Consider the following 15,483-nt stretch of genomic DNA (forward strand, 5'->3'; position numbering starts at 1 on the left):
AGTGATTAAAAGCATATGCTGCAAAGCCAGGTCCCTGGGATAAGTGACACTGGCCAAGTTATTTAACCTCCCTGCACCAAAATGGGACTTACATTTAGCTGTAAAATGGAAATTATAGTAGTAACACTTCAAGCACTGTAAGGAAGATTGAATTAATATCTGAAAAGTATTCACAATAGTTTCCAGAATATTGGGAACGCTACATAAGCATTTGCTAAATATATAAAGCATCTAGCAGAGTGACTCATGTAAAGCAAGTGCTCAGTAAATGTGTGTTGTTTTTGAATTTGAAAGTCAATAAGATAAAAGCAGAAGGAGAGAGAGAATATGCATGAGCTCCAGCAGAAAGAGACACACTTTCCACTACCTAAGTGGCCCGTATACCTGTAGCCCCTCAAATGGAGTGGGGCCGGACAGCAAGATAGAAAAGGGGCTGGGGAAGCGGGGCAGGGCCCGACAAGCGAGGCAGGCATGCCTGCCCTTTAGTCCCTGTCAATCATTCTCCAAGCTGATGCCAATCACTCCCCAAGTTGATGATGCGAGAGAGCCCAGACAACTCCAATCTGTGCTGGATCTTAATGCACCAGCCCCTGGGGAGCAGGGCTCTCGTGTCAGAGTCACACTTCTGCAGCCCAGTGGAGTCAGGCTCAGCTGCACCATAATTGCCTTGCCTTCTGGGAGCTGGGAGGTGAGTCTTTCCCCCCCTAGACCCCTCCTGCCTCCACTTTGGAAACATCAATGCACAAGTTTGGCTGGATCCTAAGGTCTCTATGTATAGCATTGAGCCCCCAACTTTGTTCAGCTGGGGACCCTGAGAAAGAGTGGAGAGTATGCTAGTGAAGGAGATGGTTTTATAATCACACTTGTGGGTTCCAGCCTTAAAAAGCCCTCCTTCCCTCCCCCAATCCATCCTGCCACTCCTACTAGACACATCTATCAGCAGCTGCTTCATTATGTGGCTCCTGGAGTTAAGACTTTTCAGCAGCCTCCTAGTTCCCATCGTTTCAGGCAGAAGCCCCTCTGCCTGCCCTTGCACCTGGCGGCACAGAGCAGCCAGCCCGCTCAGTAGTAAGATTTTGTAGACCTACCCAGCTCTAGGCTCTGTCTACAGAACAATCGTCGGCTAGCTCAAAGAGGTTAGGTGATTGGATCACTATCACCAGCTAGTAAGTGCCAAGCTGGGAGCAGAGTTGAACTGATCTCTAAGCCCAAGACACACTGGCTTCTGTGCTGTGTCTCCCACGGTGTGTGTCATAGGACACTAGTTCCCAGGTTTGGTCATAAATATTATATTTTTTTAATGTGCATAACATATTTTAAAAATTCTAGAATAAATTAAATGAAAAGGTTTTCTTAATGCAGGACTTCTCAGAGCCCTGGAAATGCAGATATGAATTGTGAGTCGCAGAAAGAAAGCTGAAGCTTATTTAAACGTGGAATTCCTTTTCTCCCCTGCAGTGCAATGTGCCACACTGGGCTCTCAGGAAACAGGAAACTCTTCTTTAGGCCACATTACCCCTCAATAATTTCCCCCCACAATGTGTAATTCCATCCCCCAGCCCCTTCAAGCAGCCCAGTCTTCTTGTGTCATGAATTTGCCCCATCATTCCTGCCTCAACGTCCCTTAGCACATGTTACTCTTTCCTTGGTGGTGTTTTCCTGCCTTTCTAAGTCTATCCGCCCTCCGCAGCCCAAATCAAGCCCGCTCTCTCTGCAAAGCCTTCCTTGCTCACTGCAGCTTTCATTGTGGGACCAGCCCAACTTCTCCCACATCTGGAATCTCATTTAGATGATGATAATACTACTCCCCAGAAAATTCCCTCAAGATAGGAAGTATACCATGCCCTGCCCCATTGCTCACAGGGCATTTAACACATTAGGGGAAACACTTCATTGGGACTTGCTGACAAAATACGGAATATTTAAAACAGACATTGGGGTCTCCCTCTTGTGCCAACCAGCTCTAAGAATACCAGCTGGGTGCAGCGCAGTCCTAGTGCCATCCTCACCTGGGTCCCCCCTGGCACACCCTGATGCCCTCATCCTGGGGAAGCGGTTCCAGGTTCCAGTGCTACCCTCAGAGGCCCAACTTCAGGACATTTTATGAGGGCTCCAGTGATTTTACTTGTTAGAAAAGATGAGCCAGGCCAGGGGTCCCTGGTCCAGCTATATCCAGCCACCCCTCCCACCCCCACCTCCTAGAGAGGGGCAGAGAGGAAAAGGAGTGCTAGACTGCAAGCTCCTTCATAAAAAACACACAACCAAAAAACCCTGCAGCCTCTGGAATCATCGCCCATTTGGAATCTTTTTTCTCAAATTGAGCTCCAAGTCTCCTTCTGGGTCTCATTGTAACTTCTCTGCCTGTCTGCCAGTTTGCCTCCCTTTTAAAAAACCCTCAATAAAACAGAGCAAAGTGTCTCCCTCTCCCACCTGAGAACAGGGAACAGAGCAGTCACATGTCAGGGGCATATTTTTGGGTTTTATTTTCATTAGTAATATCCCACCTCCTTAGCCCCAAAACTGCTTTAGAAGAAGCACTAAATCTCCGTTCATCCGTTGTACATGCAGACAGACTTCCCTTCGACGTCCCTCGGGTGGCCTGCGCCCAGGCCCTGTGCTGGAGCAGCACACATGTGCGCCCAGGGATGTGCAGGAGTTGGTTGAAAAACACCTGTCCCGTTAGCCCTGGATGTGCTCTCCCTCTCCCAGACCTGACTCCTCACCTGACTTAAGATGCAGCAGAATGTCAGAGCCACACGCGGTGCCACCCGTGGGGAAGCATCGGCCGCAGAGGCCGCCCCTTGGGAAGAGAGAAGCTCAGCCAGGAAAGGAGGGGAGAGCTCTCAGGTGGACATGCCCATGCCTGCGCACCTGGGGGTTGGCCTGGCAGGAAGGTAGGACAGATTCAGAGGTCCCGGGGTTCTCCACAGCCTACAGGAGAGGGGACAGCGCTGTCCTAGAGGCCGGAGCCCATCTCAAGCGCTTGCCCGTCTGGCCGCACGGATGCTGTTTGCAGGGGAGTGCGACAGGAACTGGCCCCTGCAGGTCCAGCGTCTCCAGTTCTGGCACAAATGCCTCAGCTCCTGGGAGCAAGCAGAGCCAAAGGAGGCTGTGCATGTCTTGGATAAGCAAAGGGACTGCTGGGACTCTGTCAGGGACTTTGGTACCCAGGAAAAGTCTCTGGGAGAACGCGGGGCCTGGGAAAGGTTGGCTATTTCCAGCTGCAGTGAGAGAACATGGAGGCTCAGAACGCAAAGGGCCAGGGTGTCCCTAAAGGCCCCACCGCGCCCCTGGGAGGACTTCGCTTCAGGCGACGCAGGCTGCCCACATCCACAGCAGCCGACGAAACCATCCCATAAATCCCGAAATGGGTTTTTAAAAGAAGGAAAGCGAAACAAATCAAGATGAATTAATATTAATGAATCGCCTCCTCTCTGCAGCGAGGGGAGCGTGAGGCAGAGTTAATGACTCTGTCAGCAGATAACATCGACCCTGAATATTTCATGGAGCAGAGGTGGACCTCAGCGACCCGGTCACTCACCCCCGTGTGTGGCGGACAGCGCTCAGAGCCCTCCCAGAGCTGCAGGGCGGGGACACTGAGCAGGAGGCTGGATTTCCCAGCCCACTCTCAGGGCCCAGGGGGCACTGGCGTGAGAAATACACAGCAAGGGCACCACGTCTCCTGAGCAGGGACTCTGCAGATGCTGTGTGGGTCTTTTCTCTCCCAAGCAGCTGCTAAGATGCCCATTCCTCGTGGAAGATACTGAAGCTTGCAGAAATGATGCGCCCACATCACATACCCGGTAAGTAGCAAAATGGGACTCAAACTCAGGAATCTCTTAACTCTAAAGTCCAACTCTACCTTACACTACTGCTCCACACGTTTCTCCATTTTCCTTCCTTCCTACACATGTTCTAGGTTTGGGGCAACCTCTTTATGGCTTGGAGTGAGCCCTTCATTGACTTAGCATGGGCGGGGGGGCAGCCTCTCACATAGTAGGTGCTCAATAAATCAATAAATGTTTGCTTAGGATTGAATTTCCTGCCAGGGAAAGAAAATGCCTTTGCTCTCTTCTCATAGGTAAATGGAAATTCACAAAATAATTCTTTCCCCGGGGGTGGGTAACCCAGGAGGCATGATAACCTCAGAGGCAGACAAGGTATCATGCTCCTGATCATTACTGTTATTATTATTACACGACTGCCAAGGCCTTGAACAGGTGATGCAGAAATGAAAGGCCTGGCAGACAATAAGTGGTTCTTAAGAGACAGCCCCCTCTCCAGCACCATTTCTTTCAAAGCCCCCCCCCCCCCAGGGCCTGCCAATCACACTCCCTTTCCCCAAGCACCAAATTCACTTAAAACACTTTTTTAAAAATTAACAAATGGAAGAGCAGGAGCAGACTTTCTCCAGCCTCTGTCACGTCCCCACCCAGTGACAGCTAAAACGTTTCACTTGTCAGTCAGAAGCCGTAAATACCAGGTCTGAGCTTTGTACGTACATCCCCGGAATAGATGTTGCTAATGGCCTTGATGACAGTCCCTGATTTCGGAGGCACATGTGAGAAAGCAAGAGAAGTGGGAAGCCAGTGGGAGGGGGCAAGAAGGCGGGGGGAGGCGGCAAGCAGGAGTGGGTGGTGTTGGGTATCTTTCTTTTTCAGTAGCCTCAGTTTCCATCTAACTTTGTTTCCACTTTTTTGTAGTTTTCCCCAGAAAGCTTTTTCAGGTGTCCACAACACTCTGGGTGCTGAGCAGTTTTAGGCCCGAGGGCCAAGAGGAAAAGGGCAGAGAAAAACATTCTTATCTTCGACAGACAGCGTGACCTAGGTGGGAGAGGACTGCCTTCAGCCCTTCTCATGGACCCCCAGGGAGGCAAATGCACTCTCCCCCATGATGCCAGCAGGTACCACCCAGTCAAAGCAAGAACCCTTTTTCCTGAGGCTGGGTTGTTCATGTTCATGCTTTTATCCTGGGGGCACAGGTAGGGACTCTGCCTGCAGATCATGCCCAACAGTGATGCTCAAAGTCTATTTGTCGAAACAAATGATGGCCGTTCATTAAGAAATGGCTGGGGCTAGCTCCTTCTTCCACCGAAAAGACAAGGGGACTGAAGCCAGGGAATAATGGACAACTAGGAAGTCTCATTCATAGAATTGAAAGTTGTTGATATCATGCTATGTCCCAGCCAGTGGTTAGATGTATAAGACCCGGCTTCTATCCTCAAGGAGTCCACTGTCTCTCCTTGTCCTAATGAGATCCACTGACCAGAACTGTCAATGAGCAGAGCTCCAACTAAAGTTGGAGGAACTTGAGCGTTAATTACATGACCCTGAACAATGACAAAGAAGCAGAAGTCTCCCAGCTTCTCTGAAATAAATCCTTGCTCACACATACACACCACCTCACACCACGTCCCCCCAAAACACATCAGTCCCCCCTCCTGTTACCTTCCCCTAGTCCCTAAACCAAAATAGTCCATAGCTCTCCTGGATTGTGCCTCTTCAACTTGCTTAATATTTATTAAGGTGTTTTGTGTGTCACTTGCTGCTCTAAGCATTTTATGGGCCTTAATTATGACATAGGCACTACAAATATCCCATTTTATAGATGAGCAGACTGAGGCTCATCATTGTTAAGTAACTTACTCTTACTGATCCTGAACCCAGGCCATCTAGCTGCTGAATCCACTTGCTTGCTTTTCTGTCTCGCTGAACCTACATTGGTTCTGGTCCTGAACCCTCTCTCAGAGAAAACCCTTTCCCTCTCTTTTCCACCAGGGAAAATAACATCAGCTTCCCGACTCCTGTGTGCTACAGAACAGTCTGGAGATGGTAAGTGTGGAGACACTTAGCTTTCTCCCTTTTATTCGTGTAGACACTTGCAACTGGGTTGTGTCTGAGACACTCAGCCTGAAAGGAGAGCCCACAAGGCTCAGGGGACAATTGGTGCCATTCCATGTTCTCTGCACTTGTTGATTCATTGTACAGTTTTCATCTGTTGTGAGCATAGTACTTCAAACACTGTAGGAAGGGATGACAGGTTTCCCAGCGGTCTTGAAACTCATGGAATAGCTTTTCTGCAAACAAATTGACATTACACAGGCAGCCAACTCATGAAGGGTTTATTTTTCAGGGTAATGATGAAATTGCTGTTTCTAGGACCTTCATCACTAGTCCTGATTTGACTTTATAGTCTCAGGAGACCTGCACCTCGGTTCTCTCCAGAACATCAACTTTAATTTAAAGGCCCGTCAAAGATCTTTGAAGGCCTAAATCTTTCCCTTCCAGCTGGTCAGAGATATTGGCATATTAATCTATTTAGTAATTATTCAAACAAGCTCTGACCATGTGTTATTGAAAATTAAACTATCAAAATGTGTCCAATCAAATCACTCAATTTGTCTGTCCCATCGTGTCATTAGATTCAGCACCAAGATTAATTATGAAGTAATGGGCCAGGTTTGCCAGATGTTGTGCTGACTCCAGTCAAGGTACATCTGTTTCCCCACCTACCAGTGCTGCAGACTCAGCTGCTGATTCCACAGTCACTGGTCTGGTTCAGGGTAACATTAGCCTAAACACGCCTGGTATTGACTTAGTCAATGCTCTTACATTCCTGCTCCTTGCACCTGCGGCCAAGGCCACTGTCCACAAATGATCTGCCCCGAGGGAGGCTCCAGAAAGTGAGAACTGCCAGCCAGCTTTGAGATACAGGAGACAAACTGCTGTTTTAAGGGGAATTAAAACTGTAGAAACAGGGAAGCCATAGAAGTGGGTTCTAGTGAAGAATCTCTGATTTTTCCCCCCTCATGGCACAGTGTCATGGTGAACCGCCTTCCCTCATGGCTGGGCAATGTCAGCCAGCTGGAGAGTCCAGGGCACCGTGGAAAAAGCAGAACCTCAGAGTTACACATAATTAAGTCTCATACTCCTCCTGGCTCCCTGCCACTTACTGGATGTATGACCAAAGGCAAATCAGTTTTACCATCTCTGAGCTTTCACAGTTGTAAAATGAGAAGGTAAAAATACCTACCTTATAGCGCCATTAGAATTGTGAAAGGCTATACAAAAGCACTCAGCATTCTGCGCAGTGAAAAGCACTGAGGTCCTTGAGTCAGACCATCCAGAGCTCAATTCTTGCTCAACACTATCAATTACTAAGTGGATGACTTTGAACATGTAACCTAACCTTTCCAAGCCTTGTTTCCCTCATCCATAAAATCTCATAGGTAGGATTAAATTACATAATTTATGCAAATGCTAAGTAGAGTGCCTGGAAAATAACAAACATTAAATAAATATTCAGGAATATTACTGTTGTCATTATTATGACATATGTAGTAGGCATGCAGAAAATACTGGTTTTCTTTCCAACGCTCATCTTTCCTTGTCCCACCTCTGTGTTTTTCTATGGCCCTCAGAGTTGAAGGAGTCTTAAGAGTCATATAATCCAATCCCTGGTGCCGCACAGACATCCATTCCTTTTATAATAGAACAAGGTTTTGTAATTATAAACCCAATTGCTTAATGAAGAAAATAGATCTTGTTCTATAGAATATATTTTGTTTTACTGAATGCCTTAGGAGGCGAGTGTGGGAATGTGAGCTAATATACATTTCCAGTACAATAGAGAAAGAAAGCAGCTCATCCCAATGGTGAGGTCAGGAGGGAGGAGTTGAAGGACTGATGGGGACTCAAAGGAAAATGGAGAAAGACAGTAAAAAAGCAAAGTTCTAGAAAATGACCCTTTTCCCAACAACCACTTAAAATATTAGTGAAATCCTATGAAAAGTTTGATGTGACTTGATTTCTTATAAAAGCCAGCAAAATAATTGATTTTTGTTGATATGATGAGGAGAATTTAGGTTTGTGGATAAAAGAGTCAGAGGTATAGATGACCAAAGAGCGTAAACCTCCAATGCACTATTCAAGATATTCTAGGTAATTATGGGGTTAAAAACATTCAGAGCCTTAAAACAACAAGGGTTGACTTCAACTTCTATTTAAGATGTAGAAAATCACAAGCAAATGTTGCTGTCACTCTAACAATAAGAACAAGCTGGATAACCGACACAATCATAATTTTTAAGTCAATCAAAGAGCCAGAGTTGCCCATGTGAGTGTGAGCATGCACACACACACACACACACACCGATGAACTTAAATTTTGAAAATTTCATAATCCTCCTAGAAGAAAATAGACCCACGATTGTTTTCATCCTTCTAGACTATCGGAGGAAGGAGGAAACCACCATAGACCCATGTAAGAAGAAAACAGCTAAAATTTCAATGAATTTGTAAGGCTCAAAGTCAGATAGGAATAATGGCTTAGAATCTGTAGGAGCCCTAGAAATAAAAGTAGGAACCCAGTCACTAACTCTTCCATTGTCTTTTGTTAAGGCTCAGGCAGAATACTGGGAATAATGGGGGAGGGGAGAAGCTGTGAAAGTCTTCTTATAATGCAGACATATGGAATCTGCTGAAACCTAAAGAACAAACAAATAGAAACAAACCCTCTGGGAATTTGTATCCCAAACCCTGCTAAAGGGAAGGTTCTAATCCTGTCCTCATATCATTTGAAACTGTGACAAACTGAATCTAATGAGAACAACACCCGAACCCTGATTTAGCTTAGCTACGAACTGAGCCACCAACCAGAAGCCTGACAGAAAAAGATGTCCTATTACTCAAGTAAAAATTATTTACTTCAACTTGTACCATATTTTTATCCACATTTGACATTCAATCAAAAACTATGAGACAAAATATCAAGGTTGTGAAAGACAAGGAAAGACTTTCCTAGATTGGAGGAGACCAGGAGACATGGAAACTAAATGAATCCTGGAACAGAAAAAATGATATTAGTAGAAAAACTAGGGAAACCTGTAGTTCAATGGAGAGCATTGTATCAATGTCACTTTCTTAGCTTTGATCACTGTACTGCATGGTTACTTAAGATGTTAACATTGGGAAAATCTGGGTGAAGGGTACACTGAAATTCTCTATACTATCATTGCAACTCTGTACATTTTAAATTATTTTAAAATTAAAAATTAAGATTATGAGATGCATAGAAAACAAGAAGATATAACCTAATATGAAGAGAATAAAGAGTTGAAACAGTCACAGAGATGGTCCAGATATTGAAATAACAAGAGAGAAACTTTAAAATCACTATGACCAATAGATTACACAATTTTATGGAAAAGGTGGACAGCATGAGCATGCAGAGGGGGGAATTCAGCAGGGATATTTCTACTTCCTATGAAAGAAAAAAGGTCTAGGAATGAAGATAATAATAAAACATATGAAGAGTTCTTTCAGTAGGTTACAAACAAGACCAGAGAAAAGAATCAGTGAACTTGATGACAGGTCAATAGAAATTATCCAAAATGAAACATAAAGAGAAAAAAATAAGAGTGTTAAAAAACACACAGAGGACCTGATTTCTATGGAACATTAAAAAATGAACTAACATTTGTGTGATTGGAGCTCCAGAAGGAACAAAGAGAAAGAATAAAGCAGATGAAATGTTTGCCGACTGAAAATTTCCACAATGAATGAAAGACAAAATACGTAATTATAAGTAGCTTCCTGAACCTAAGCAGAATAAATACAAAGAAAACCACATTTCAAAAGCAGACAGATAGTAAAAGGCCACAAAATTCATATGGGGAAAATATTATGAGACTGACAGCTGCCCTCTCATCTGAAATAATGCAGCCCCAAAAACAGTGGAATAATACTTTAGAAGACTGAAATAAAAATAAAACTATCAACCTAGAATTCCATACCTACAGAAAATATCCTTCAAAAATACAGGGATGGGCAAAATAGTTTTCATATGAAAAGGGACATGCAGGTTATGATTATTACAACAGCTTTATTGACTAAATGGCACAGTGCTCTCACAACTGTAAACCTTCTTTTGCTCAACCCTGTATGGGTAGAATAAAGACATGTACCAACAGACAAATGTTTAAATCATTTGGCTTCAGCAGATGAGCATGGTGAAAAATAATTTTAAAGAACGGTTCAAGCTGATGGAATAAAGAACATTAGAAAAGGTAAATATAACAGTAAGTCAGATGGTTGGCTGTTTAAAGTAAAAATTATAATAATATATTATAGAATTTTAATCTATGTAAAAGCAAAATCTATGACAAAGGGGACACAAAAGACAGAGAGATCCAATTGGAAGTATATTGTCCCAATGTTTTTACATTGTTTAAAAAAAGTAGAATATTTTTTAAAATATAGTAGAAAAAGTAGTAGAATATTTTTTTAAGGCCAGACTCTGATACATTAAAAAGACAACTTCTTGGGCAATCATATATTTATATACACTAAAAATACAAAGAGGCATAATGTAAAAGTTAATAGGGGAGATCGAATGGAATACTTAAAAAAAAATCACTGTATTTACAAAAAAATGGGAACTGGAGACTTGAATAATAAAAAGCACATGGAACAAATTTTAATAAGGCACAGTTGAAATTAGGATAATGCTGACAACTTCTCCAAAGAGGACATACAATGGCCAATAAACATATAGAAAGATGCTCAACGTCACTAATCATCAGAGAGATGGAAATTAAAACTACAATGAGATATCACCTCACACCTGCCAGAATGGCCACCACCAATAAATCAACAAATAGCAAGTGTCGGTGAGGATGTGGGGAAAAGGGACCCTCACGTATTGTTGGGGGAATGAGGATTGGCGCAGTCCCTGTGGAAAGCAGTATGGAGTCACCTCAAAAAATTAAAAATGGAGCGGCCTTATGACCCAGTGATTCCACTTCTGAGAATATGTCCTAAGGAACCCAAAACACTCATTCGAAAGAATGCATGCACCCCTGTGTTCATTGCAGCATTATTTACAAAAGCCAAGATTTGGAAGCAACCCAAGCGCCCATCAGTAGATGAGTGGACGAAAAAGCTGTGGTACTTACACAATGGAACACTACTCAGACATAAAAAAGAAGGATCTCTTACCTTTTGCGACAGCATGGATGGACCTGGAGAGTATTATACTAAGTGAAATAAGCCAGTCAGAGAAAGACAAGTACCATACAATTTTACTTATATGTGGAACCTGAAGAAAATAAACTAACAAAATAGAAACAGACTCATAGATACAGAGAAGACACTGACAGCTGTCAGAGGGGAGGGGGTTGGGCGTCTGGGTGAAAAAGGTGAAGTGATTAAGCAAAGAAAATGAAGCTCATAGACACAGACACAGCATGGTGATTACCAGAGGGAAGGGGGATGGGGGAGGTAGAAGAGGGAATAAGGGGAATAAATGGTGATGGGAGGAGACTTGACTTGGGGTGGTGAACACACAATACAATATACAGATGATGTATTGTAGAATTGTACATCTGAAACCTATATAATTTTACTAACCAGTGTTGCCCCAACAAACTCAATAATTTTTAAAAACATTTTAATGACTTTGAAGGAAAAAATAAACAAATAAAAGCACACAGTTGACAAACAAATACAAACATATCAATAATTACATTAAATTTAAATGGACTAAATACCTTAATTAAAGGTAGAGATTGACAGATGGTAATAATGCAAAAGCAAGCCATATGCTATTTATAAGTAGCATACTTTAAAAAGAGACACAGGTTAAACATAAAAAGATGAAAACAACCTATACCATTTGGATGGACAGACTCTAGTGTGGTTCTCATGATCCCTGATATTGATATTTACATTCTTGTGTAAGCCCCTCTTCTTTGTTGCAGGCAGGTCTAGTGACTTGCTTCTAACCAACAGAATTTGGTAATTGTGATGAATGTCACTTCCATGATTATATTGCATAAAATTGTAACACTGATCTTGCCAGGAGATGCTCTCCCTGCTTGATCTGATGAAACAAGTGGGCATATTGGGGAGCTTTGTATCACAAAACACCGAGAGTAGCTTTCAGCAAGCAATCTGTTAGGAACTAAAAATGGCTTTCAGTAAATAGCTTAAAACCGAGTCCCTCAGTGCACACGATATCAGTAACTAAATTTTGCCAAAAACCACATGAGCTTGGAAGTGGACCCTTCCTCAGTCGAGCCTTGAGATGAGAGTGCAGCCCTGGCAACAGCAGTCGTTGTAACTTTGCAGAGAACTACTCTAAGCCGTGCCCAGACTCTAGATCCACAGAAAGTGAAAAATCAGTATATTTTGTCTTAAGTCACTAAGTGTGTGGTAGCATTATTATGCAGCAATAAACAGCTAATATGTCATTCAAACACTAAGCATGTGAAGGCTGGTATAGTTATATTAATATCAAACAAAGTAGGTTTTAAGTTGAAGAAAGTACTACAGACAGATAAAAATATTTTCTAAATTTGAAAGGGTCAATTTACAATGTCAATTTTTAAGTTTTCTTTTTTAGTTTAATTGAAATGTTGTTAACATATAGCACTGGGTAAGTTTAATGTGTATATAGTATAATGATTTGACATACATATATTGTGAAATGATCACCACAATAAGTTCAATTAACATCCATCACCTCATACAGTTGCCAAATGTTTTTTCCTGTGATGAGAACTTTTAGGATCTACCCTCTCAGCAACTTTCAAATATATATGGGGTCAATTTACTATAAGACGCAGCAATCATAAATGTGTGTGCACCTAAGAACAAATCTTGCAAATACATGAAAAAAATTAAATAGAAATAGATAAGTTCGCAATCATTAAAAATCTTAACGTTTCCTCAGTAATGAATTAAACAACAAACCATATAGTTGTAGTTCTTAACTATATGTGAAGTGGTACAATACTATTTTAAGATAGACTGTGAGACGCTAAAGATACATTGCATATCCCTATGCAACCACTACATTAAAAAACAACAGCAGGTATAGCTAAAAAGCCAAGAGTGGAAATAAAATGGAATTATAATAATTTCTCAATTCAAAATTGAATAAAATAGAAAAATAGAAAACAACTAGCAAGACTGTGCATTTAAACATAATTATTTTATGTTTATATTGAGTGTGAAAAGTCTAAAACCTCCACTGAAAGACAGAAATTGTCAGGTTGGATAAAAAGTAAAGATCCAAATATATGCGACTTACAAGAAATGCACATCAAATATAAAGACACAGATGTGTTAGAAGTAAAAGGATGGTAACAGATACACAGTGAGATCACTAATCAAAGGGAAGGTGAAGCAGAGTTCTTGACATAGCTGAGCACTCAGTAAATATTAGACTTTAGTAGTAGTAATTATAACGGGATTTGCAGCCACCGGGTAACTACTAAGATTGCTCACAGTTGGTATGAAGCGAGGAGGAAAGTCCAACAGCAGGTGAAGCCTGGGCCTGTCGGCAGGCGCCTATGAACTTGGGAATCGGCACCGTTTGCTGGCAACCCCTAGCAACCCCAAGCATACCCTAGCAACCCCTCTTCTCTTGCTGCTTACGCGGCAGTGACATGTCTCTTCTGATGTTTAACAAAGCATTCAAGTTTAGCTTCCTCACATCCTTACATACACGCCTATGTACATGGGTTTTTGTTTTTGCTACAGTTGAAATTCTCAAGGGCCAAAGAGAAACCTGGAAAAGTCAACAGAACGTGAAGCCAGACTGTGTTCGAATCCTAGCTCTATCATCCATTGAATTATGTGATCTTGAGCAAATTATTTAATCTCCTCTTTATTTCCTTCTCTTTAAAGTGGGTTAATTAAATGCTTGTTTCCCACAAAGTTGTTGTGAGTATTAATTGAGCTAGTTTATGTAAAGCACATAGTGTAATATCCGGCATAGAGTACGTGCTCAGTACGAGCCCTGTTCTCCCAAGTTCCTATTAGATATGAGGATAATTTAGGCAGCTCAGGGAGTGTGGTGGAAGCCCAGCCTGTCCCCACAGTAGGGAGGTGCACTATGGACCCCTTTTCACAACTGGAAGCAATGTGGCCTGGACGGCTCATTAACAGTGGGCAGGGCTGCCTTGCCCAGCTCAGCGAGCTTCCATCCTTGCCCCGTGTGTTCCAGATCCTCAGCCTGATAAACCAACGGTGGCTCCTGAAGATGTTAGAAACAGCAGTGACCATAATGGTTCCACAAAGGAGAGAAAGTCAGCAGCGAGCTTCTGCAGCTCTTTAAGAGAGGCAAGGCAGAGTTGGCCTTGAGAGAAAAATCTAAGACTTGCGAATAAAAGGAAAATCTACAAGCCCATATTTTACAAATGGTTCATATGTTCACGCTTTCATTCATTTATCCAACTCTCCCATCCAAATATATATTTTTTTAATTGTCAAGGTTTAGGTAAGTGCCAGGTATTAAAACACGAAATTGATGAAACTGACACCCTTTTCTATTTCCTGGTAACAAAATATTATTTATAGCAGCAAGTGAATGAAACGTTCCTAACACTTGGTCAACCAATTTCCTGGAAGACTTGGTTAGGGCTGGAACCAAGGCCCAGGTTAAAGCCCTGCCTTCAGAAGGGGGAACACAGCTAAGGGATGAATTAGTCTCGGAAATGTTTTCAGCAGGTGATCTGCTTGACTCATTAGGGGAACTACCTGGTTCATTAGCCGATATACCTGGTTCAGTGGCTAATACATCAAATTAAACATGTGAAGCATTATTTCTTCAAAGAAATGAACCCCTTGCCACCCCCCACAGGGGCCCCCTGTGGGAGTGGGAGACGTAAGTGCTCAGAGCAGCTTTGTTTACCTCTGTGTTCCTCTTTTCCCCCTTAATGCCTACAGGGGCCACGTGCAGGCATGTGATGGGCACTGTGCTGATACAGGCAAAAATCTGGATTTGGCTATTTCAGTACATCACTGTCATCCAGGGTGGCTCTGAATTCTGTCAAAAAAAGAAAAAAAGCCTTGATCTGCTTCATAGTCAGAATGGGGCTGTTTTTAGCCTGCTGAGGTTCACAGCTATGAAATCTTTGTTTGCAAATCAGCCCTCTTTTCAACAATGCTGGGTGTGGAGACCAAAATAGCGATTCTACAGTCACTTCACACCCCCAGTCTCTTCCTGCTACTTGGGGGGGATGGGATCAAGAAGAGGAACAGTTGTTCCCTTGCTGACACTCTTGTCACAACCAGGAACAAACAATCCCTGGAGCTATCCAAGATCAGGTTCATCAACACACAAACCTGAATTTTGGATGGCTTTGCATGAGAGAGAAAGAACTAGAAGTATCAGAATCCCCTGGAGGGCTTGTTAAAACACAGATTTCTGGGTCAAATGCTGCTCTGATAACTGTTTAACAACCCTTTGGAAGAAAAGATGTGATTTGCATTTGCCGATTTCTATGGTGTAAATACTCCTAAAATAGTTCATTTCCAGCTACCATGGAACCGAGAAGAGAGGCACAATCTGCTCTCGAGTTTATACCAGCCCCAGCACCACTGTCTCTAACTTAGCAGGTCTAGGATGGGACCTGAGAATGTGCACTTCCAACAAGTGCCCAGGCAGTGCAGATGCTGCTAGGGCATGATTACTAGG

Source organism: Miniopterus schreibersii (genome assembly GCF_964146895.1).
Source record: "Miniopterus schreibersii genome assembly, chromosome: 19".
In the NCBI taxonomy this organism is placed as follows: Eukaryota; Metazoa; Chordata; class Mammalia; order Chiroptera; family Miniopteridae; genus Miniopterus; species Miniopterus schreibersii.